The 26,303-nt window shown below is 51.8% G+C and overlaps 1 pseudogene; it reads right to left on the reverse strand.

Moving 5' to 3' along the window:
* Positions 1-24,971: 24,971 nt before the first annotated feature.
* Positions 24,972-25,658, reverse strand: LOC125917100 (mitochondrial import inner membrane translocase subunit TIM14-like; annotated as a pseudogene).
* Between the last annotated feature and the right edge of the window lie 645 nt (positions 25,659-26,303).

Below are 26,303 nucleotides of genomic sequence, written 5' to 3' on the forward strand. Positions count from 1 at the left end.
CCACTGCCAGCTCTCCAGGTGCTGAAACCACCAATGCTTTGGTATCCCGTTTCATGGTTTATGGCAGTGTTTTTCAAACTGTAGTTTGAGACCCAATGAGTCATGATTTCCAACCTTTTAAAAACTTCCAACCTCTTGATCTGCATAGAATAGATCAATGCATTCAACATAATAAGGGAAGTATAAACATTTGTTTCAATTAGATGTGTGGGGGGCGCCTGGGTTGCTCAGTCGGTTAAGCGTCCGACTTCGGCTCAGGTCATGATCTCACGGTCCGTGGGTTCGAGCCCCGCGTCGGGCTCTGTGCTGACTGCTCAGAGCCTGGAACCTGCTTCAGAATCTGTGTCTCCCTCTCTCTCTGACCCTCCCCCGTTCATGCTCTGTCTCTCTCTGTCTCAAAAACAAATAAACATTAAAAAAAAAAATTAAAAAAAAAAACAATTAGATGTGTGGGTAATGGGTCAAAATGGAAAATATATTGGTCCCAAAAGACCGGAAGTCACTAGCTGACACAGAACATTTACATCCTTACCTCATTTTATCTTTACTGTAACCCTACAAGGAGGGGTTATTATTACTATCCCTACTTTCCAAGGGAAGAAACTGAGGCCCAGAGAGGTCCAATGGTGCACTCACAGTCTCCCAGTTAGTGAGGGGCAGGTTACGCTCCTAGACTCAGCTGGGGTTTCCCGCAGTTGATCCTAAACGGGATTATGGACACTTGTTTCCTTCACAAAGCCCAGAGCGACACGGCCCACGGGAAGGAGATTCAGGGTGGACGGTGTCTGTGCCCCTAAACCTGGCCAGCCCCACTTCAGCTTGGCAGAATGAGGGGGGCTGTTCACCATCTACCCACCATGGCTCCCCACCCCCAGAAACCGACTGGGTGGGAGTTCAGCCAGGCCCAGGCCCTGTCAGGGTGGGCAGTGTGGGTGGGAGAGTAAGCAGGTGGGAGAGGCTGAGAAAGGTCCCCCGGGCCTCCTCCCTCCAGGCAGACACCACACTCACCACACTTTGCAAACACACTAACAAAAGCATGCTCTAGCTAGGGCCCCAGACTCCCCCGGGGCCCTAATTCTCAGCTGTGAGCAACTGCGGGCCCTACAGTGTATCCGTCGGTCCTGTCTCTATTCCCCAGGTTTTCCTGCTTTGGCTGAGGCCAATATAAGCCCACGGAGGGTACTTTCCCACCTTTTCTTTCTTGGGTCATCTTGTGATTTATGAGCTCACTAAACTCGCTAATCCTTTCTCCTCAGTTACCTAGATGTAAAGAAGGCTTCGGTCACTTTGCAGACGGGAGGACCCTAATTTTCCCTTGAACACAGACCACCAGGCCCTGACCAGGATCCTTCCCACAGGGCTGTAGGGTTTATTTGTGATCTGTTCATTCAAAGGTTACCATTGTCGGGAAATCCCTAACAGTGGTGAGGAAAAGGCAAGAAAAATGAAGGGCAGTAATAATTTTTCTGTAGCATATATCTTCCAGGCAGCCCCTTCCTGGCCACTGCCCCTTAATGAGACGATGTGGGTCTCAGTATCTCCCAGTGATGGGGGCCTGAAGGTACCAGGGAGAGTCCCCTGGCATCTGTGGTAGGAACTTAACAGTAGGCCCAGTCACGCCCCTGGAGTGGAGGCACTTTGAACTCACTTCAAGTCTCTGTTCAAGTGTTACCAACTCAGGGAGACATCCTCTGATCCCTTCCTCACCTAGCTCCCAACACACCTTCCTGGTTTAGCATTTTTCCATAGCCCTTCCTACCATCTGACAGCTGTTTTCCTTATTTATTTACCCAGATTTCCTCCCCGCCCTCCCACCCCCCATAGAATGTAGAACAAGATCTTTATTTTACTCATTGGTTTCTCCCCTGTGGCCTAGAATGATTTCTGGCGCATAGTAACCACTGGATAAATACTTGTTGAATGTATAAATGAGTGAATGAATGAATTCCTTAGGCCTTAAAGTGGCCAAAAAGACTCATTTGGTGGCCTGCCCAGAACCTTTTGGGCATGTACTCCCGATAAATTCTAGAAGAGCAGTTGTCCAGACTGACTGGCCTAGGCCCATGCCCAGGACAACCTAGACCCTCTCCTTGGCCAAACCCTTTGGGGTTGGTGGCTGCCCCCAAGGCTGGGACTGCTTCAGAGTTTGCTCCTCTTTGTAGCCTGTGGCCACAGGACACCATGAGCTGAGCATCCTGGGTCCACCCGCAGCTCCCCCCTCATACACTGCTGTGGGAGCCCCACCATACCTTCCCTGGCCCAGCACTGGACATCTCGTATGCTCCTCACTGTCTTGGAGCCGCCTCCCACCAGAAAGAGCCCGGAACATCCTCCCAAACCATGCGAAAGTCATGGCATGGGCCAGCGCATCCTTGGTCTCCTCACACTTAGAAGGGGTAGGACCCTGGGGTCCCCAGAAAGGAGAGAAGGGAGGGCCTGAGGCACACTGCGACCCCAGATGGACCCAAGGTGAGCAGGCACGTTGAACCGTGGCCTGGGGGAGAGATCCAGGGAGCGGAGAGACAGACGGAAGGCCTCAGAGGGGACAGGCAGAGAAGGGCAGAAGGAGAGAGACAGAAGACGGAGGGGGACAGAAAGGATCGGAGGGACACAGTGCGGGGACAGCCCAGAGCGACAGGCGGAGAGAGCCAGAGGACAAGAGCGAAGACGACGCAGCGAGGGGGCGGCGGAGGGGCGCGGGGCCGGCGGCTGAATCGCTCTCTGTTCTGGCGCCGCACTGAGGGGCTTTCTTCGCGGCCGTGGGAAAGCGGTGGGCGAGCGCGCGCCGCCGCCATGTGGACGGTAATTAGCCGGATTAGGGCGGGAGCCGCGCGGCCCGGGCGGGCGGCCCCGGAACAAAAGGCCCCTCTTTGCCCGCGCGAACGGCGGGGTCGCCGGGTCAGCGGGCAGGGTGCCCCCGAGGGGCGAGGGGCGAGGGGCCGCGCGCGCGTCCGGAGAATGGGGCCTCTGTGCACCTGGCGGGCCGGCTTTGGGGTCCAGACTCGGGTGCGGGAGGAGAGCGGGGAGGCCAGAGGCGGCAAGACGCCACAGAGGTCAGAGCTGAGCAGCCTTAGTGGTCGTAGTACTGGGGACACGGATACCTTTTATTGAGCGCCTACTGCGTACAGCTCCATGCCGAGACAGCATCGTGTCATTTGATCTTCCTAAGAACCCTCAGAGGCGGATGCTACGATGCCCTGATTTTACAGATGAGAGAGGTGGGTGCAGAGATTGTGACTTGCCCAAGGTCACTCAGGAGGAAGTGGTGCCTCTGGCATTTGCTGGTTCTGAGTAGGCGCTCTACAAGTATGAACTGAATGAATGAGCAAATGAATGAATGAATGGCAAAGAGGGGCCCTGACCTCACCGCTGTGGTCACCCCCCATCTGAGAGGTTTGGGAAGTGGGGACTCCCAGCCTGACACGGAGGCCCACTCCCTTCAGGGAAGCTGTTCTGCGGGATCCATGCAGGGCTGTGTCAGCACTGACACCTCCACCTACCTACCCCAGACAGTGTAGGAGACTGGTCACTAGAGTCAGGAATCCAAATAATGGATAATGTGACCATTTGGTTTCTTTTCCAGTAGCCCCTGCAGAACTGTATTCCCTCGGGGATCTATGCCTACAGCCCCCAGGCCCCTTCAATGCACAGGGCAGCATGTGGGGCCGATGGTGACCCACGGAGGCAGGAAGAGGAGGACCTGGAACCTTCCACCCCGCTTGGCTTCCCTGACCTTCCCTGCCACCTGACTCTCACTAGCCACTCCAGAGCATCAGAAATGTTCCAGTTTTAAATGAAGAGCATGTTCTGGGCTACGGGTGTCATGCTCCAGCTGACCAAACATCTCTCCTCACAGGAGATGCAGAGAACACCCTCTCCTGCCCACAGTTGCTGACAGCTGTTGGGAATGGAAGAACCGGCCAGGTAGGCCCGGTGTGGGGGGAGGGGGGAGGCATTAGGGAGTGGTAGGGACTGTGGCAAAGTCTGCTGTGAACATAGCAGTGACTGCTTACTCTGGCCCATTAGTGTCTTATGGGCCAAACTGGTCAGGCCTAAGCTCTAAATAAATGAGAAATAAATTCAGCTTTTTAGGTGGGTTTTCCAAGTTTTAAAGTATGCTGTGGGCCACACTAACATACGTAGGGTCCAGATTCAGCCCACAGCTTGGCAGTTCACAACCTCCTTCCTAGGTATAGCACTGGAAATGCTTCTGGTACTCTGAGCCTCAGGAAGAAGGAATACCCCATCCCTTCCTCCAAGCCCCCTCTCCCTCCAGCTTCTCCAGACTCAGTGACTGAGGAAGGGGTATTGGGACGGAGGAAGGGATGGGTATTGGGAGATGTCCAACCCTTCCCAGATCCCTGTGCCCTGCATCAGACTGTCCCCATCATGGAGAGGACTTAAGCAGGAAGTCTCCAGGCCATTGACAACTGGGTGACCAGGCACATGGCCAGGAGACAGAGATTGTCACACCCAGCTCAGCTGGGGGAAGCCCAGTGAACCATTAAATGAGAGTTTTCTCCTGGGACAGCAGCACTTAGAGCCCTGAAAGCAGCCGGGACAGAGGAGGAAATGCCTGCTTCTGTCCAGCCTTTCCTCACACCCCACCTCCATTTACCCTCACAGACTCCTTGTTAAGTGTAGGAGTACTGTTATCCCACTACTCAGATGAAGAAACTGAGGTACAGAGGGCTTGAGTATTTGTCTGAAAGCAGTAAAGAATGAGCCTCTGGGGACCATAGCTTGAAAGGGCTCCAAGTTTGAGATTTGTTTGAAATGTTGTATTTTCTTAAAAATTGGTGTGAATGATGCTTTCAATTTCATAACATATACATGGCTGTTTCCGTATAAGAATGATGATAGGGGGCGCTTGGGTGGCTCAGTTGGTTTAGCATCTGACTCTTGATTTCAACCCAGGTCAAGATCTCACGGATCGTGGGTTCGATCCCTGTGTTGGGCTCTGAGCCTGCTTGGGATTCTCTCTCCCTCTCTCTCTTCCCATCCCCCGCTCGCACACTCTGTCTCTCTCTTGAAGTAAATAAACTTAAAAATTTTTTTTCTTTAATTGATGATAGTTTTTCCTCCCATAATCTGGCAAACCTGACCTTGGGAGGATGAACCCCATTTATGCTGTGGCATCTCAGACCCCTGGCACTTCACCGTGAAGTCACAGCAGCCCACATCCACAAGATAGAGAAGCCCCCAAAGACAGCTTATGACAAAGTAGACCTGAACGCAGGGCCCTGACTTTCCCGGGGAGCATGCTAGGCATAAAGGAGGTTTGGTTGCTGTTCATGTCTGTCCTCAGTTCCCCATTTCTACCTCGTGGAAAACTGAGGTGAGAGGCCTCTCCCACCTCCTTGGGGCAGGCACAGCTGTGGCTCAGAGCTGAGTCCCTGAGGGCCACTTGCTTGTGCGGCTACAGATCCTGACCCCCGAAAAGCCAGGATGCAGTCTCCTCTTTTCTCCGCCCTCATCTACCTCCATGTTCTCTCCTTTTTACACACCAAAACTTCTGCCACAGCTGCTGCTGCCTTTAGCTCCTGTCGGGCAGGCCCGGGTGGCAAAGTGCTCCCGACCACTGGGCACCAGCTGAGGCGTGGGGAGGGCCAGTGCCCCCCAGTAATGGCTGAGAGGTGGCCACTCTCACTCCTGTGCCTAAAAGACCTTGAGTCAGGGAGCCAGAGGCCACAGGGGTGGCAGGCAGAAAAAGAGGGGTTAGTTCCAGAACAGCTGCCCTCAGGGAGCATGAGACAGTTCCACGGGGGCTAAGGACAACTTGAACCCAGAAAGGGGAAACTTCCTCCTTTCCCAGGGATACCCAGCACTGGACCTCGCCAGCCCAGTGGAGTGCTCTGAGGGTGCTGGGGGGGCTCTTCCCCAACATCCACCCCCTTTTCCCTTCCAGCAGCTGATGCTGGTTTCAGAGACCACTAGGCAGAATAACTAAGGCATGGGGGGGCTTGCTTCCTGACCCCACCCCCACAATTAGAGTGGGGGACACGCTTAGGGGGAAGGATACTCCAAAGAAACCCGAGTCCTGGTGAGAAAGCCCTCAGAGAAATGTGGGAAGCGTCTGGCACTCCTCAGTCCCTGATCAAATTTCCGGGCTCTGTATTCCCAGACAGGCCCAGAACACTGAAGTCACCAGAGCCCCTCTCTTCCCCTCTTTCCCGACTTCACACCCGCATGCATGCACGCATGCATGCAGTAACCAGCTCAGGGGCTCGAGTTCCTCCTCAGGAAGCCTGAGGCAGCGGTTCAGCCCCCTCCACCAGCAGGAAAGGAGGAATTGCATTCCAAGGCTTCCAGCTAATTCCGACGTCAGCCTCTTATCCGTGAGGAAAACCGAATTCTCACAAGTGTCTGCCTTCCCCTCCTGCCCCCCACTCTCCACCCATCCCAACTCCTCTCATGGGTCACAAACATGGACATAGGTCTCTTGGCCTAGCCACTCAAGATGGCTAACTGCGGCACAGATGCCGAGGCAGGCCCTGGTCTCAGAAGGGACTGCAGAGAGAAACCTGTTCTACCCTTTGGTGAATTTGACATCATGGTTCTGGATACACCGTGGAAAGATGGGCTTGTGCATCCAAAATGCAGTAAGCAGTGAGCTTAGGGCCTGATCCAGGTGGCCTTTGTGTCCTGATGGGATGGTGGGGGGACACCCTATGTGCGCAGCCTCTGTGGCTGCAGCCTTTGTGATGGAGACCTGCAAGGTGGAGCCGGCCATGTGTCCTTGGACATGTCCAAGGACATGGGGGTCCTCAGGGCACGGGCCTGGAAGCCTGTGAGAGCATGGAGAGAGCTTCCCATCCAGCCTGGGCCTGGGCCCCTTCAACGTGTTTGTCAGAGATGAAGATGTGGATGGTAGAATTCTCAAATTTGCAGACCATCAAAGCTGAGCGGGGTAGGAAATACACTGAATAATAAAATCCGAAAGGTTTGGTCAGGCTAGGTGGAAAGGACACATTTAAGAAGTGAGTCTGAAGAGAGTTTAACGTCAGGATGTGCTTTTGCGGTCCAAGAAAACACCTGCCTTGGCACATATAAAAAAGTGAAGGATTTCAAGTATTCAGCTCAGTACCAGTCAGCTTGTGATGACTCTAAACAAGTGTGATCTTCAGGTGCATTAAGGAAAGTCTTGTTGTACAGGATTTCCTTGTCCTGTAAAACCCATTTAGGGATTTTTTTGTTGGTCTGCTACCACTCACATCAAAAACCTTTAGGGCTTGTTTAAAAATTCAGATTTCCAGGCACACCCCAGATTGCTCAATCAAACTCTACAGGGATGGAGACCGGAATCTGCATTGGTAACCGCCTCCCAGGTGATTTTTTAGGACATTTTAATCTCTACCTCCCTCTTCAGCCCAACATGGGCTCTTGTCAGCACAGTCCTCCCTCTTAGCAAGTCGGAGGACCCTCCCCAGCAAAACTTCCCCCTACACTAGAAATTCCACTGGCAGAGCTTTGCTCCTTTGGGTTAGGACCCTGCCCCTACAAATGGCCTTGTCACTGAAGATTTTAAAAGATAAAGACAGCTGGTTTATAGCAAAATTCTGGTGGGGGCACAGGGTGGGGCCACAGGCTGAACTTCCAGACAAAGAACAAGGCTTAATCACACTGCCGGAGGGTCACGATCCAGCTCAGCCTGGAGCTGTAGAGAGACTGAGAAATAATCCATTTGTTCCTCGCTAGCGCTGGCTGGCGTGGGAAGCGCCCAGGCTTCGGAGAAGCAGCCTGACCTGAGTGTAAATCCCGCTCAGGCCTTTAGCAGCTGTGTGACCCTGAACATTGACTTCAACTTCTCTGAGGCTCAGATTCCCCTCTGAGATAACGATACATCCCCCCCCCCCCCCAGCTCTTCGGACGGAGGAGTAGTTGAATAAAGTATGTTATTGTATGCATGTAAAGGTGCTCCCTGTTGCTTGTTGAATGCATGAATGGGTCAATGGGTGGAAGGATGGACAAACAGACAGATGTCCTCTGAATTTTTCTTGCTTAATTGCCAACAATTAGCCTCTGCCTCTGAATCGATTATCGGTAGTTTCCGCACCCCAGCATAATTCCCTGATGTCTCACAGATGTCTTGATTTGGGGTTCAAGTCATGCCTCCTAGGGAAGGCCCCTCTCCTTTCCCAGCCCCTCCCCCCTGGATGCCTTTCTCTCAACCCCTGTCCAACTGCCAAGGCATTCCTAGTGCCAGTGGGTCTCCGATTCCATGCTGGGGCAGATCTCAGGGCACAACCTTTCATAGGCTCCCCTGACAGAGCATCCTGCTGAATCTGGCTCAGTTCACCTTTCCGGCCAGCCTCCAGGGACAGCCCACCTTCAGGCCGGCTGGGACTTGCAGGGGCAAATCAGCTGTATGCAGCACAAAGCCCACCCTCCTGGCACTTGGACCCGGGGAAGAAAAATAGGAGACGGTTGGAAGGCGGTAACTACCGAGGGGGGAAAAGTGCTTCCGGCCCACAGAGTTAAGGAAGACTTCATGGAGGCGCATGTTTGGATCTTAACCGATGCATCAATCTGGACCTGTCGAGTTGGAAGAGCATTCCAAGGAGAGGGACCAGCCTACATGAAGGCCAGAGAGGGCAGAGTAGAGGAGGTGTACTCAACTCCCGCCGTGGGAATCCAGGCTGAAGCAGGGGCTGTGGTGTGGGTGTGGCCCCTCGCCTTCTCTCTAGGCTCCACGCACAACCTCCTTCTGCACTCTGCTCTGTGCTCTCGCGGCAGGCCTCTCTGGGCTCTGGCCTGGGTGCCTTCCGTAATTCACGGCGGCCAGCTGGGCCACCCCTTCTGAGGCCATCGCCATTTATAAAGCTGCACCGACTCTACTGCCCATCCTTACTCCCAAAGGAGTGAACGGAGGAGTTCGGGCCTCGTGCAGGCTGTCGGGGGTCTTCCGATGCCCGGGTAAGGGTGAGGAGCTTCTCAGCCCCAGGCCCATGCAGCTGCTCCTTTGGTTGTAGATCACCCCCACTCCTCCCACCCCCTGCAGCCCGCAAGTGGCAGGTCTCACCCCTGTACTTTCCCCCAGCTAATCCGAGCCACACAGAGAGCAGCAGCCTGCCAGCACGTCTTGTTTCACTGGAATGTTGGCATCAAACTCGAAATCGGAAATGAACTCATTATCTGATTGTTTGTATTTATGAAAATGTAACTGCTCTGGGAGAGGTCTTTCTTGAACAGTCTTCTGAGTGGATGAGTAATTCTTTCCCCTTCATAGACACATGCTCAGACACATATGTTCAAGTACACACAGACACACACACGCACACACAGACTCGGATATTCAGGAACCCGCCCCCCCCCACCACACACACACAGAGGCAGTCACATGTTCCAGCAAAGACATACTTCAGGTACACACAGAATCACTTGGAGACATATGTTCTGGGTCCACAAAGCTCCTCTGAGGAGGGAACCTTGTCCCTTTTATTTACTGCAGAATCCCTGGTGGTGTGTAATAAGCAATCAGCAACTATTTGCAGAATGAATGGTGAAGTAGTAATTGGACACTCACAGACATACACGCACGCGCACACGCCTAGCCTCTCTTCTTGGAGAACAGCAAAGTCAGTCACCGTGAACCAACCCGGTATTGGTTGAGAGCACACCATCCAGAAGCTGACAGTGAAGGTGTCCATTGTCAGTTCCCCAGGGGGCCACGGTGGCCCTTCTTCTGACCCGCTAAGGCCTCAGCAGATGCTGAAAAACATCCCACCAGCCTTGCTAACCTGCCCCCTAATCCGATGTTCTGGCCAAGAAAAAAAGCCTGAGGTGGTCACGCAGGGCAAACAGTTTTCCAGGAATGTTCTCTGGGGGTTGCCTCCACTCACCCACAGATAGACCAACAGGTCCTGGCACAGAGTCTTGGGCAATGCCAGCCCCCAGGCTCTGTCTGTCTCTCCTTCAACCCATGGCTCTGACTCAAGCTATGCAAGGCCTGTGAATGTCTCCCTGGGAAGAGACCGGGCCAGAGGCAGGGAGGCTTAGCAGGCAGGGGTGGAAAGCCCAAGAAAGGGTTGCCCAAGTCTGGTCTCAGGGTGGAGCATTCAGCAGCATCATGACCCTGACCCCTAACTGTCCCGAAATGCCTCCCCCATAGAGAAGGCAGCTTACTCTGGGCTGGAAAGAAGCCCGCCTGAGGTGACAAGGGTCCTAGCCATGTACTGGCCATGTGACTTTGGACAGGTCGCTAACCCTGGAGCTTCATTTCTGCCAGCTTCTTGGGTAATGCAATTGCATCCTTCCTGCCTGGATGCCCTAGCCCCCACCCGCTCCTGACCTCCTTCCCAACCCCAAGGGAGGGCCCCCAACACCCTCTGCAGCACTGCAGACCTCTTCATGGGACTCTTTAAAGGTGCAGAGCACTCCAGGGCGGTTCGTCCAGTTCCTCACATCTGGCAGTGTGTGAGACCTTCCCAAGAAACTTCACTGGGAGGTGGGAAGACACTGGGGAGGATGGACAGCTTATTTTGCTAAAACTGCTGTGTCCCAAGGCCTAGCCACTGAGAAGGAAGGACTGTGATCTCTCCAACCTCCAAACTACCCAGCGAGTCCTCTCCTGGCTACATACCCAGGAGAGTCAAGGGCACGTGTCTATGAATATATATGCCACATGAGTGCTTTATTCATGGCATCTCAAACTGGACAAACCAAATATCCATCGATAGGGCGATCGTCAGACAGACTGTGGTGCACTCACGTGATGGAACACTTACACAGTGATAAAGCTTCTGCAGCGTACAATAGCGTGGACAAATCTCCCGGGGATGGAGTAAAATAAGCCAGACGCAAAGCGATTCTACGTGGTACCATTTGAAGAAGGTTAAGAACAGACGAACTGAGTCGATGGTGGCAGAAGGTAGACTACCGGTCACCTCTAGGGGTGGTATTTCCTGAGAAGGGGCATGAGAGGCCTTCCGTGGAGCTAAAATGTTCGATATCTTGATCTGGTGGTTTTGTGGGCATAGACACACAGGTGGCAATCCATCCAGCTGTACATTTAAGCTCTGTTGACTCTACTGTATGTCAGTTACACTAGGGGAGTGACCCAAGTCATAAAGGGTCTAACTCACACTGGAGGGAGGAGTTCTAAAAGAGGCTCACAGGATTTGCAGGAGGAAGGCCAGGAACCAGGAAGAGCGTGAAGCCAATAGTGGAAAAGAAAAGGCCTGGAGCATTCTCCCCAGGGAAGCCGATTGACTTGACCAAAGACAGGTTGCCATCAAGTACTGGGTAGGGACCTGACCCTCCAGCTGACCCTGCATGTGCCAGACCAGGTCAGGCCACCTTTCCGTGGGTCTCTGCACCGGGCTAATGCCAACGCACTTGGCTTGGGACCCGAGGTGGAGGCCGATCTCGGATCATCTATCTTCCCCATGTTTCTTCCCGTCCCACAGCTTTGGGACAAAGAAGGGACAGAGCACCAAGCCTATATTTTAGCCCCAGTTAACAGTATGAATGAATCTCCCAAGTGTGCTTAAATAAAAGGTGTAAGGAGAGAGTTAATTCATTCTGCCTTGCTTTATCATAGACTAAACTCCTAGACAGACTCTCTCTTCAAAAAGCATTCCAGAAAACTGTATGCCAGCCTGCCACCCCTTAAGCCTCTTGAGGATGGTCTGTGGGCCTATAAGTGGGCAGGAATGTATGCCTACGTGTGTGTCTGCTTCTGCACATTGTAGCTCCCTATAATGGAGTCCTCTGGTTTTATCTTCATGTATCCCAGCCCCTCCTCATTCTGTTCTCTTGCTCCTGTCCGGCAACCCCTTCCCCTCCTTATGGATACCTGCCCTTCCTGCCCTGACTGACAATGGGCAGCTGGTTATCTTTTCACAATGATATGGAGAGACTAAGTCCTCATCCTTCTTGGGATAAAAAAAAAATCCCTCATTTTTGTAAGGAACCCAGAGAAAGCAAGACTTAACCTTAAAGCATTGTTGTCAAGTCCCATATCAGGCAATTCAAAGTCTTGTCACACTATGGGACTCGAAGGCTGACCATTGGCAGTCGGCGGCATTTTCAGGACCTGAGAGTCAAAGGGTATGGCACCCTCCTAGCCCTGGAGACCCGGCATCCACATAAGTGGCCGGGTAAGGTCAGTAAAGAGAGACTGCCAAACCTTGGGCAGCTCTGGACACATCTACCACATCTTCCTCTCTGGAATGATGGCGGAGCCCAGGGACCAATGTCCCCAAGCACTGGGGCTCCCTTCCCCCAGACCCAGCCTTGTTCCCTTCTCCTTCCCTGGGCAGTACCTGCTCCAGTCAGGCTGATCTCCTCACATAGACCACAGCTGGCCATCCCCGTTCCTCCTCCCTCAATCCCCACCCAACGGCAGACATGCAGCACACACTTACTTCAGAACTCTCTTGGGCCGTGTGCAAAGTGAGTCAAGTGCCCGTGAGGGAAGAGGTGTCGCTAGGCTTCACTCCACAGATGAGAAAAGCTCAGGTGAAGAATGGAGTGGCTTCCCCGAAGTGGAGCCAGGATTTGAACCCAGGCAGTCAGACCCCAGCGCCCGGACCTACTAACCCCTGTCTGTTAGCTCCTCCCCGGGGTCCAGTCCAGCTCATCCCTTCACGAGAGACTATAGAGGGTGGGGGTCGAGGGCACAGGCCAAGGAACCTGGCTGCCAGGTTTATGTCCGGCTCCTCTTTGTGCGGGGGGCCTCCGAAGCATGTTACTCTCCCCTCTGTACCTCAGTTCCCTCACCCCTCTCCTCTGAATGGGGATCAGATTGGGTGGGGCAGTTGCTCCTGCCCACGCAGAGCTCTCATGTCAGCCTCTGAAGGCTGTCTTTGGCCCTGGCCCCACACTCGGTCCAATCTGTCCAGGCCAAGAGCAGGTCATGGTACAATTCAAGGCGACCATTTGTAGAGCCTGCTCCAAAGTCAGCCTTGGGATCCAGTTTCTTACTCAGCCCCGGATGAGCTGATGAGCTGGATGCGTTTCTTACTCAGCCCTGGATATCGGGGACCACTCTCCAACACAGTGGCCAGCATGTACGAAGCTCCTCCAGCCCTGCTCCCAGCACTGCCCCCCGCCACCTGCATCAACTGCACACTCGGGTGTACCCTCTCTACCACTTTTCCCGCATCCCACCCAGGAATTCTGTCTCCCCGGCCAGTCTGTGAACACCCCAAGAGTAGGGATTCTATTTCCCCTCCACTTCCGTCCCCTGACAGCCCAAATACAGGCCTATGCAGACACTAGCTCCTCAAATCACACTTGAAGTGGATGGGGTTGGGTTGAGGGTTTAGACACTACAACTTTAGAGGTGCTGGTTAAATATTCAGTCCAAGTAGAGGTGGAAGAAGAAGCGGTGTGGGGTGGGATGGATGTGGACTTGGATGCAAATGAATGCAAATCACTGTGCAATGATATGCAGGTGTGCATCCTGGATTTGCGGGGAGGAGTCCCATGACTTCGGAATCTGGCTTCTGGTGGGTTCTGCCATCTGAGGGGCTCCGTGCCCGTGGAGATCTTGCATGGCAGGGCCAGCAGCGGACCCCTGTGCGGCTCTCCAACATCAGTGGGAACCATCTGGGGAGCTGCAGTCACCCACCGGGGCAGCCTGGCTGGTGAGGGATGTGTAATGACAGAGGCCTGCCCTGGGGAAAGGCTGGAAGTGTGGCCAGAGCTGAGGACCTCTGGGACCTGGGGACACAGCTCTGGGAGAGCACAGAGGGCTGGACAGGAAGGAAAGACTAACTTGGTGTCATTTCCAGGTTTTCAGACTCTGTCTCAGCTCTCTGCTGTGACCACGACTGGGGAGCCCCTGGCTGCCTGCCACCTGCTACTGACACTCCCAGCCCTAGGCTGGACTGCCCATACCCCAAGTGGGTTGGCGGGCCAGGGCAACTGGGGCATCTAGGGGCTTCCCAACACTGATGGGTGCCCTCCTCGGCCAGGCACTGTGACTGTGACTGTGACTATCACAGTCAAGGGAGCTGAGACCTAAAGAGGCTGTGAGTTACACACAGTGGGTCAAAGAAGAACCGGGTCAGAACCCATGTTTCCAGCGTGGGGCCGGATGGGGTCCCACACGGCAACGGAACCCCAGAGGGCCACCTCCTTCAGGTGAGTCATGGCAAGGAGGCTGAAGGAGATGAGGACAGGGCCAGAGAGAGCTAAGCTGAGCCAGCATCTGAGAATCTTCGGGGAGTTTGCAAGGCAGCCCCAAGCCGGGGTTCCCACAGCGGCAGGTGGGCATCCGGCGGGCCAGGCCGAACGGGGCTGGCACCAACTCTAGCGGGCTTGGAGATGCCAGCTCCCATCCGCCAGCAGGCCTGCCAGCTGGGGAAGCTTAATTAGAATTCCTCGGCCCTCCAACCCATTTCCTTCCTGGTGAACAGGACAGCTAATGGCCCCCGTCGCCTGCTGCCAGGGTGAGGTGGGCCAGGCTGGCAGCTTCAAGCCGGGCTGGGGGCGGGGATGACCTAACACGCTCAGGAAGCAAGCCTCTCCCCTGCCTGGCGTACGGAGCTGTGACCCTAAATTTCCCCAAGTCAGAGACCATCTGCCTGTCTGTCTATCCGTCCCCTCAGGGCCCAGGGGGCTGGTGAGTGTGGACAGACAGACACAGGCTGTGGGAAGCTTCAGTGATTAATGGGTGATGAAAACCAGACTCTGTCAGGATGGGGGTGGGAACAGAAAGGCGGAGAGAGGCTGTCTGTTTTATGCTTGGCTCAGCTCTGAGCCCACAGCTCAGGGGAGGAGGGCGGAGGCAGCTGAGGGCAGTCCCCGGCCCCAGCCTCGGCATCCCAGCCTGGGCAGTGGGCCCCACTTCACCGAGGCCCACCTGGCACCTCCTGCAGCCTCTGCCCTGGAAGGCAGCCCTGTGAGGAGCCAGCTTTGCCCCTAACCCCCAGGGATGTGCACGGCAGGGGATCGGGGGGCCCGAATCACCCTACCTCCCAGAGCGTCCCAAGGTCTCCACCTCCTCAGGAGAGAACGAAGGTCACCCCACTCCTCCATCCTTTCTCTTCTTCCCTGCCGTGGGGCTGAGGGTCCTGGGCCCAGACCCTGAAGTCCCTCTCACCCCCTAAACACATGACAACCTTATGCCCCGTTCTCAGGACCTGCTCAGCTCAGCTCTCACTATGGAAACTTTGAAAAATTTAAATCGAGCAGATTTCTCTCCCTCCCCACCCCCCACCCCCGAGATTCCTTGACAGCAAAACCTACATCTAAGAGGATTTGGATCAAATCTCCAAACTCCAAACACGCAGTTGAGACAAACCAAGCTGGAGGAAGCCTTGTATACAGCCACTTCTCATGGTCCCCACCGCCCCCCCCAGACATCTGCAGGGACCTGGCAACACCTCCCACCCCACCCCCAAAATACCCCTCTTCTGCCTGTCTGCCCCATGAACTGGGATTCAACCATGAGATCCGTCCCCAGGATGAGGGATTACCCTCCCTCCCGAATACTGAACTCTGAGAGTTTTTCAAAGGCTTCCCAGCGTGTCCACCCCCAGGGCCCTGGGATCTGGCCAGGCAGAGCCCGAAAGAAGGAAACGGGATACAGATCGAGGAAGTGGCTTTGAGAAGGTGGAGCACACAGGCAAACTTTGCTGACGGAAGAGTTTTGCCGCTGGTCGACCAGGCCCGCCTGTCATCAGGATAAAAATTATTTTCTAGTTGTCAAAAATATATTTCCAAGGGGGCTGTTGTGTTGCAGTAAGGCAGGCAGGCAGAGAAGGAAAGCAATGTTTACTCCTCCCTTGTTGCCTGTCGGGCACCTTGTATGTATACTTGCTGGCCCACTGTGTCTCAGAAACTGTCTTTCCGAAGAAACGGACGCCTGGGAGGTTGCCCTGCCCGCCCCCCACCCACCCCCACTCTCAGTGGGTAAGTGACAGAGCTAAGATCCCAGGTCTGCCAGACACAAAACCCCTACTTTCAAGGCCCCACCCTGCCAGCGGCTGTGGGGAAAGAGCCGGACACCATCTGGGAAGAATCGGAGAAGATTTCTAGAAAAGGCCTCATGTGGAAATGAAAAAAAAAGCTTCATTAGCGCTTTTTAATCAATAAAGCAGAAACGTAACCTTCCTCCTTGCAAATATTTCTGGACTCCCAGGGGTACCCGACCAACAAATGATTCCGAAAGCAAGTGTAAAGTTTAAAAATCCCCACACCCACCAGTCAGAGAATGCTTTTTTATGGGGGTGCGGAAGGACGTGGCCAAACTTTCCTGTTCCTTGCCTCCCAGCCCCTGGCTCTTGCCTTGACAGAGCCCAGACTTGTCATCTGAGAAGAAGGGAGAGGGGGAGGTCACTGCCCTTGTCTTGTTTCTGCCCAGAGCTCTGCTCTTCTGCAGGGGATGCAAGGCCGGGACAACTTTACAGCCTGCAGCCTGTCATGGAAGGAGCTGCTGGGCTATTCTCATAAAGGGGTGTGTAAGATACAGCCCTCCCCTTCCGCCCTAAGTGGGAAGACGAGACACCAAGTCGGCCAAGGCCAAGGCGGAGCGCCTGAGGTTCAGCTGGGCTCAGACCTGAGCTCTGGTCTAGACACGTGCAAACAGATCGGCTCACCCAGCCTGCCCCATCTGCAGTGGGGGAGTCATCGTACCCCCCTCACACACCTTCTTGGAGGAAATGAGAAAGTGGGGGTGTTATTAACTGTCTATTGCTTCATAACAAATTATCACAAAGTTAGCAGCTAAAAACAACACCCGTTTATTATCTCCCAGTTCCGAAGGTCAGATGTCTAGGTGGGCTCAACTGGATTCTCTGCTCAGGGTCTCACAAGGCCAAAACCAAGGCTTGTGTCTAGAAGGTCTGGGAAAGCATCTGCTCTCAAGTTCCTTCAGGTTCTAACAGGACTCTGCTCCTGTGGTTGTAGGACTGAGGTACTGAGGAGGCACTGCCTCCTCGCTGGTCATCCCCTGAGTCCCTCTCAGCTCCTAGGGACGTTCTCCAGGTCCCTTCCCTTCCACGTGGTCCCCTGCATCTTCCCGTCATCAACGGTACATGGAATCCCCTTTTATGCTTAAAATCCCTGACCTCCTCTCCTGCCACCAGCCAGAGAAAGCTCTCTGCTTCTAAAGGGCTCACGTGATTAGATTAAGCACACCCCTCAGATAATCTCCCTTTTGATTAACCCAAAGTCAAGTGATTCAGAACCTTAATTAGTTTTTAAATCCCTTTGTTATATAATGTTACAGAATAGGACCCTTGATAGTTCATCATATTCAGGGATTAAGGTGGGAGACCAGGATGGGGGGCCCATTTGTAGTTCTCTCTGCCAAAGGGAGCAAAGGCACTTTGGTGTTTTTGTCTAAGCGCTGGATTAGACTCTTATCACAGGGTTTCCTTCCTTCTGCCCCAGCTACTCAGAGGAAAGAGTGGCACCCGGCTGGGTGGCCCTTCCCTCTGGGGTTTTTCAAGATCTGAGGGGGGATTCAGGCTTCAGGACCCCTGGGACTTTGCCGGCATCCACCACCTTCTCCCTTCTGGAGTTTCAGCCACCCGTGCTACTAAGTACCCTGCCTGGGCTCCGCCCTTTCCTTCATGCTGTCTCAGCTCTGCACCATCTGAGTGATCTATGGTGGTGTCTACACTTGCCTCGTCTCTGTCTACCAGAATCTTCTGTCTACCACTCCTCACTCCCTTAATCTGCTCCTCTGTCTCCTTTACCCCAGTGGCTACCTTCCAGGCCGTATTTCCCAGGCCTTACTACAAGGACAGGATGGAGTCTGTTTTATCCCCTCTGTATTCCCAACACCCAGTCCAGAGCCAGGAGTGTAGCAGACACGCAGCAAACAATTGTTGTGGTTTCTCTGGGTTCAAGTATTTGTGGGGTCTATTTTCTAAACCCAACACTCACCAAACCCGACACTCACCCCTGCAACAAATGAGCCACATGTCACACTCTCCCTCAGCCCGACCAAAGTGAGGGGACGAGCATGTGGGACCCTTGGAATGAAAAGCCACCACCGACTCTGTTCTCTCTCTCTCTCTCTCTCTCACACACACACACACACACACACACACACCAGAAACTCTACATCCCCCTTGGCCCATGGCTGGCAGGTCAAGAGTCACCACCCACAGGCCTCCAACCCTCGCCAAACCTGGGCCTCAGCTTCGTGATCTCTCTAGGAGTTTACTTGTGCTGGCCTTAATCTTTTTTCATTCCGCCCCTGAATTTGGGCCTGTGTTCTCATCCCCTAGGGACCCACCCACTTCCTCTTGGGATTCCAGCCGAGGACAGTGTGGTTTGAAGGACGTTCTAATCCCAGCCCCAAAGCTCTGAGAGAAAAAATGACTAAAAGCCCTGGAATGTGGAGCCTGCTGCTTCCTGCAAAGCATGTTGAATGAAACACGTAACCAACAGCTGCAGCGCAGAGAATGGAAACTCTGAGGGACGTCATGGCCCCAGGTCCTCAAATAGCAGGGTTGTGAGGAGAACAAGCCCTTTATTTCGGCCCAGCTCGGATGCCCTCGGCACCAGCCCCTTCCCCCTCTCCTTCCAGGAACCAGGCCCATCGTGCCAAGGACATGCCCCTGTGGCTCACTGTTTCTGAACACTCTGTGGCCCACCAAAAGCCCTGGATCCTTTGTTGGGGCTGGAAAGACCCCCTTCCCACTCACCAGCCCCCAGTGGCATCTAGGACCCCACAGTTCAGCCACTGTGCACCCTCTGGAACAGGAGGCTAGCAGGTTCTCCAGCCCAGTTCCATCCTGGAACCTGCCCCAGGCCCAATATGGCAGTGCCCGCCAGCTCATGCAAAGTGCTAGGAGAACGCCACCCAAGGTTTCTGTCAGGGTGGACTTGGGGTGAAGAGTGAAGGACAGACAGTTCCAAGGGGAATAAAAGTCCTGGCAGTTAGAGAGTTCCTTCCTACAGATCACTCTTGCATGAAAGGAAGCGACACCAACATTTTCTCAACTTCTTTATTGAGATGTAGCACACACACAGCAAAACACGATAATTTTAGCAGTACAGTTCGATGAATTCTTTAATGTATGTATATACCACCTGAATCAAAATACAGAACATTCGGAATACCCCAGAAGGTTCCCTCAGGCCCCCGCCCAGTCAATATCCATCCCTCTCAAAGCTAATGACTCAGAAATTTCTCCCACCACATCTATGAGATCTACCCATGGTGTGGAGACGTTAACAACCCCAAGGCACCTACCATGCTCCAGGTGCTGTTATGACTAGATGGAATGTTGACTTTTTGCACTGAAGCCTTGATCTTGAGACCATTTTGCAGATAAGAAAGTCAGTTAAATCAGCTCGTTTCCAAAGTCAGGACATGGAGGAGCTGGAACTCAGACCCAGAGCCCTGTCTCCCCTCTCTTTCCTCTTTATACATGTAAGGAGACCTGCTCCCATTACACCAAGAAGTGGGAACACATTGCCTTAGAAGCCCATAGCCTGGAATGTCCTCACAAAGGAAACTCACTTCAGGCTTCTGTGCACTCAGGAACCCGACAGGAGCCCCCTTTTACTTCAGTTCCCTAGCGCATGGGGATCTAGACAAGGCAGAGACAGAGGGTGAACAGTGGGAAGAAAGGGCATTCAGAGCACCAGGCCCAAGAGGAGAAGGTTTGGGAGGAAAAGAATGAAGTGGTTCATTTATTTAGCCAGCCCAAGCTTGGGGTTGTAGTCAGACTGTGCCTGAGTCTTCATCACTCACATATCTGGCACCTGGGCCAGGAGGACTCAAACAAGCAGGGCTGGACCAGCTGGGGTTCCTCAGGTATCTCTCCCTCTATATGGCCTCTCCACATGAGCTCTGCAACATGGCGGCTTCAGAGTAGCTGGACTTCTTCCCTGGGCAACTCAGGGATCTAAAGGCATATGTCCTGAGAGAGAGGAAGACAGAAGTGTGTCACTGTCTCTAACCCAGCCTTCGAAGTCATGCAATGTCATTCCTACCATACTTTATTTGTTAAGGCAGTTACCAAAGTTTACCCAGGTACAGACAAGGGGGTGTTAGTTCTATTTCTTTTTTTTTTTTTTTAAGATTTATTTATTTTTAGATAGAGAGTGTGTGTGCACCAGCAGAGGAGGGGGAGGGAGAGAGAGAGAGAGAGAGAGAGAGAGGATCCCAAGCAGGCTCCATGCTCATTGCAGACCCTACATGGAGCTGGATCCCAAAAGCCTGGGATCATGACTGACTCCAGCTCAACTGACTGAACCACCCAGGCACCCGATTCCATTTCTTGATAGGAAATGTGTCAACAAATTTGATCCATGTTTAAAACCAGCACAGTCTATCCTCTGGACATAAACTATTTTCATCCCTCTCACATGCAAACTACACATACTCCCTTCCAACAGTGCCCAAAGGTCTCATCTATTATGGCATCAGGTTTCAGCTTAGAGGACTGGGATCTCATCATCTAAACCCATCATGGAAGAGGTTCCTCAGAGGCAATATCTCAGGCACAGCTGCTTGAGCACTAATGACTGTGAACTAAGAAAAAGTTATCTGCTCCATGCAACCCCAACACACAATGATGGGACAGGCCTAGGATAATCACTGTAAACATTCCCATTCAAAAGTCATGGGGGAAACACCGAGCAGTCCCTGGTCCATAGACATTGTGAATTCCAGACAGGCACAGATTGCCAGTTTCTTGATTAGGCCTCAGTCCTTCTACCTGGGAATGTTTCCCAATGACTCTAGTCTCTGTCCTCTGGGCTCTGGGTTCCACCTTCTGAATCACCCTTCCTTCACTAAAAAATGGCTGCTGTTTACAACTGAGTAGCTTTCTCAGCTTGCTTCCTCTTGGGGGCCCAAAGTCTGAAAAAACTGTGCAGCCTTTTTTCATTTTGTTCTATTCTGTAGCTTTCCATCTGAGATGATGGTGCATCTGACAATACAATTCTATTTAAGACTTTGTAGGTTTCCGGGGCGCCTGGGTGGCGCAGTCGGTTAAGCGTCCGACTTCAGCCAGGTCACGATCTCGCGGTCCGTGATTTCGAGCCCCGCGTCAGGCTCTGGGCTGATGGCTCGGAGCCTGGAGCCTGTTTCCGATTCTGTGTCTCCCTCTCTCTCTGCCCCTCCCCCGTTCATGCTCTGTCTCTCTCTGTCCCAAAAATAAATAAAAAACGTTGAAAAAAAATTAAAAAAAAAAAAAAAAGACTTTGTAGGTTTCCTACAGATCTTATTAAGCATCACTCCATTAGCCAAAAGCTATACTACAAATCTCCTCAAGATCAGCTCTTCTCTACCTTGAGCTTCTGGTGAGACTGTTGAGGCACAATCCTCTAAGATTCTTAGAAGCCTTGTTATTTAATAATCTGTGAGGCATGCTCTCGAATACTCAGGGGGCCTTTATCTGAAAGATTTTATGAAGCATTTGCTCTTTCTGAGGTTTTAACAAAAGGTTCTTACAGTCCCACCCTGGATTTTATCTTTGTCCTGAGGCCCTTTCAGACTTTGAGAATCTTTTGCTATCTAGAGGAGGCTGAGAAAGAGAAATAAAATTTACTTTCAAACCCAGCAAATCCCTGGCTTTTAAATATTTTCTCTACAAGATTGCTTGAAAATTAAACTTTCCTTTTAAACTCATCTTTCTCTATATCATATGTAACTAAAATAATCCAATTGGCATTTTCAACATTCTGCTTCAAAGTCTCCTTAGCCCAAACCATTGGGTCACTAGGTACATTCTCTGTCGTCCACATCACTTCAAAGGACAATGTTGCTTAATTTCCTCCCACTGCGTGATAAGGGTCCCCTTTGCTCCTGCTTCCAACAACATCTTCCTCATGTTTCTTTCAGGCCTGACCTGCAGCCTTCTTGGGGCCATCAGGTTTCCCCTTCCAATATCCTCAAAACCCTTACAATTTCTGTCCACCTCCCAGTCCTAAGCCACAGAGTTAGATTTTCTTATGGCAGCTGTCCATTTTCAGGTAACAAAAAGCCTGGGTCAGCTGTCTATTGCATTATAACAAACCATCCCCAATGACCTCAAAGTAATAACAGGCATTTATTTTGCTCACAAGTTTGGGGGTTGGCTGAAAATAAGCCAGGCGGTTCTCTCTCGGGATCTCTCCATGAATTCTCAGTCACTTGGTGATGGGGGCTCCTCAGGCATCTCTCTCTGTGAATGAACTTCCCCAAGCAGCTTCAGGGTGGCTGAATTTCTTTTCTTGTCACTGAAGGCTCCCCATGTGAGTGTCCCAAAAGGAGCCATTCAAAAGCTTCATGCTCTTTTCTAACCTAGCCCTGGAAATTACATTTTTGCTGCAGTCTGTTCGTCTAGCCACTCCCAAATCTCTACCCAGGTTCAAGGGGCAGGGATGTAGACTCCAGTGACAGGAGCGATGGGAGGAGAATCAGAGGATTGTGGGCATGTTTTGAAACCATCACTAGAGGTTGAGTAACATGTCTAAGGTCTCACAGCTGGGAAGTGACAGAGTGGAGGTTTGAACCCAGGCATTCCGATTCCAGACTCCCATCCTAAACTGCTAGTCTACACTGCCTGCTATACTTGTAGACACAGCGGCTGATGGCACAGGCTCCGGGAGGAGGTCCTCTGTCCTGGAAAACCTCCTGACTTGCTTCTCTGTACTCAGCTTGCTCCCATATTAGATGCAGAGGCTGCCAGATGTAAAATGAATGAACAAATCAGAAGAGCTGAAGCAGCCTCTTCTCAAGGCATTTTCTCCTCCCTGAGATCCTTTACTTCCCTGTGGCCACCGGTGTCTTGGTGTGGTTTCCGTGTCACTCTCACCATGGCCCAGGACACCTCTTTGTCCACTCACTCCTGTGCACTTGATCTTGCTAGATGTGTTCCCATGGGGGCAGGAGGAGTGTCCCTGGACATTTCAAGAATGTCTGCCAGGCTTTTTGGTGGAAAGCCTGCAGATTACTCATCAAAGAAGACGAGGCTTCTGTTGACTTTACCAGGCCATGGGGTTTTTCTAAATTTTCTTTAAGGCTTAACTTTCTATGGCTTTTAACACACAAAGATTTAAAATTACATTGTTGGTCACGAGCACTTAAAGTTCTAAAAAGAGCTTGCATGATAGACCAACATTTCCAATATAAATCTTGTCTGATGTAATGCTTCATTTTCTGGATGACACCTTTGTGTGGAGGACAAATCAGCCAGGATACAAAGCGTGGGCAGATAAGACCGCTATGAATGGTTATGTAGTCTGTGCACTGCACCAAGGGGCCTGGCCAAGGAAATGAGTGGAATGGGGCCTGAAATCCAGCCCCACATTCCACTGACCAAACCTTTCACCCTGGTGAGGAACTATATCTGCCTGGAGGAAAGAACAGCTTTTTCTAATTTGTCCAGAGGGGCACCTTTTTCTTTTTTCTCTCTCTCTCTCTTTTTAGTGTTTGTTTATTTTTGAGAGAGAGAGAGAGAGAGAGAGAGAGAGACAGAGTGCGAGCTGGGGAGGGGCAGAGAGAGAGGGATGCACGGAATCTGAAGCGGGCCCCAGGCTCTGAGCTGTCAGTACAGAGACCGACGCAGGCTTCTAAAACACAAACTGTGAGATCCTGACTCGAGCCAAAGTCAGACACTTAACCAACTGAGCTACCCAGGTGCCTCCTCCTTTTTTTTTTTTTTTTAATGTTTCATTTACTTTTGAAAGAGTGCAAGTGGGAGAGGGGAAGAGAGCGGGGACAGAGGATCTGAAGCAGATTGTGCACTGACAGCAGCAAGCCTGATGTGGGGCTCGAACCCACGAACCGGGAGATCGTGACCTGAGCCGAAGTTGGACGCTCAACTGACTGAGCCACCAAGGCGCCCCGGAGGGGCACCTTTTTCAAACTCAACTAAGATGCAGAGTTTGAACAACTTAAGCCTCAGGAAAGACCAGAAGCAGGACAGTTCCAAGGACCTAAGCATCTAGAGTGAATGAACCTCCTCCATAGAACACTTCCATCAAAATAGTGCCATCCCCACAGCTGCCAGTCTCCACCTCTCGGTTCAAAATCCCAGAATTTAACAGAAAGAATCTGATTGACCCAGCTGGATTCAGCTAGTCTCTTTGTACCCATCAGCTGTGGCCAGGTGTGGGAAGAGTCATCCTGTATAGTCTGTACCATAGATTCCGTTGCTGGGCTCCTCACCATATTAGGGGGTTCCCAGAGCCCAGGCCTTAACTTTGGGCTGTGCAGCCCTCCAAAAGTTGCCCATGGCAGTTCTGTACAATGTCTAGCTAGGATTGGCCATCCCTACACGGTCAATAGCTGACCGATCCAACCATTCAGAAAAAATACTCCTGTGGCTGTTTACTCCGTATGTAGCAGGCAATGACAGTCTCCATTTACTACAGACCTTGTTTACGAGTGCTTTTAGCTTCTAAAGTCAATTCCTCATGTCCTTATTGGGACTTGGGTCACTGACAGACCAGAGCACCTATTCAGCTTTGCAAAACTATTCAGAGACCAGCCTATGCAATAGTCGCAAAATCATCTTGCAGTCTTCATCAACAACCTCTTAACATTTTTTAAAATTATTACACATTGAAAAAGAATAAAATGAAAATAAGTAAGTAAATAAATAAATAATTGCACAGGATGGCACCTGGCTGGCTCACTACGTACAGCATGTGCCTCTTGTTCTCAGGGTCGTGAGTTCAAGCCCCACCTTGGGCATAGAATTTACTTAAAATAATAATAATAATAAAACAGAAACACATGGCCCACTCCCCAGATTCAACAGATGTTAATGGTTTGCCATTTTGCTTCAGATTTCCTTATCTTTTTTAAAGAAATAAAATGTTACAGCTACGGCTAAGTCCTTGCCCACATTCCTACTCCCTCCTGCCCACGCAGATGTGAGAGCTGGCCTCAGGTTGGGAGTGATTTCCACAAGTGACTCTGGCTTTGACTTTTCTTTGCCTGGACCTCAGGTGCACGAGTTGAGCCAATCACTCTCTCAATGGCACGCTCTCATGTCTGCTCCTTCTGCACAAAGGCCCTCTCCTTCCATTTTATCCCTTTGATCCTTGTTCGCTACCCCTGTGCCCCGCACCCACAAAGGCAACCACATTAATGTGTTTGTACGTAGCCCTCTAAAGCATACGTTGCCGTTCTGTGTACATGTATTTTTAGTTTAGGGTGGGTTTTTTTTGTTTTTGTTTTTTTGTTTTGCTTTTGTTTTTGCTTTGAGGCACTTTAGTAAAAGGCTGGTACTCATATAAATAAATGAATGAGAACTTAAAATTTATCATACATTTTCTTCATTTTTTAGCTTGGCCTTCTAGTAAATCTTTAGCTTTATTGATTTTGGCTGCTATCTAAAGAGATTCTCCCCTGTCTGGGTGATTCACCAGCATCATTTGTTAACAAGCATCTCATTTCCCCCTTATTGGCAGTAGGGCTAATGCTTAGTATTAATGCTGCTTCCCCATTTGGTGATTTGGGGTTCAAACCCCGAATCTGTGATAGCCACCACTGAAGGCAGATCTTGATATATTTTGAAAAATGTGTTTTACTTGGGGCTCCACATGCTCTGTGGCTTGAGAAACAGAACAGCCTGCAAACCCTACAACTGCAGTAGCCAGTCCACGGTCCTGGCCGTGGATCCAGTTCGGCTCCCTCACCTCCAAGATCATCCCAGCCCAGAGGCCGTAGCCACCAGCTCCATGCCTCTACCAGAAAGTGACACAGCCACCACCAGCATGTACTGTGTATTTTTAGTTTATATATATGACATGCTGCTGTAGATTTCATTCTGTTTCTTGCCCTCTCAGTCAGCACTATGGTTTTTTTTTAAGTTTGTTTATTTATTTACTTACTTACTTACTCGGAGAGAGAGTGTGTGCACATGCATGCACACGCACACGTGCAAGTTGGGGAGGGGAAGAGAGAGAAAGAATCCCAAGCAGACTCCACGCTGTCAGCACATAACCCAGCGAGGGGCTTGAACTCATGAACCGTGAGATCATGACCTGAGCTGAAGTCCGACCCTTAACCAACTGAGCCACGCAGGCGCCCCAGCACTACATTTTTAAGTTCCACCCATATTGCCGGGTATACATCTAGTTGCCTGTACACCCACTCAATTTAACCTATCCCCTTCCTCCGGTGAGGTGGAGGAGGGAGGAGGAAACTCAGGAGGTGGTTAGGCTCAGGCTCGTCCCCTAGACACTATCCCAAGAGAGAGATGTGTCAATGCCCCTCCATAGCCATACACGTGTGCACACCCACCACATTTCAGATGGAGCCCCAGCAAGTGGAGGTGGAGGAAAGCAAGCTGGGAATTCTATCAAAGGACTTGTTTCAGAGCTCTGCTTTTATGTCCAAGTCCTTGCCTCCCCCAGGAAGCCTGCCCTGACCACCCCATTCCATGCAG

This window comes from Panthera uncia, unplaced genomic scaffold, assembly GCF_023721935.1.
Source record: "Panthera uncia isolate 11264 unplaced genomic scaffold, Puncia_PCG_1.0 HiC_scaffold_1479, whole genome shotgun sequence".
Classification (NCBI taxonomy): Eukaryota; Metazoa; Chordata; class Mammalia; order Carnivora; family Felidae; genus Panthera; species Panthera uncia.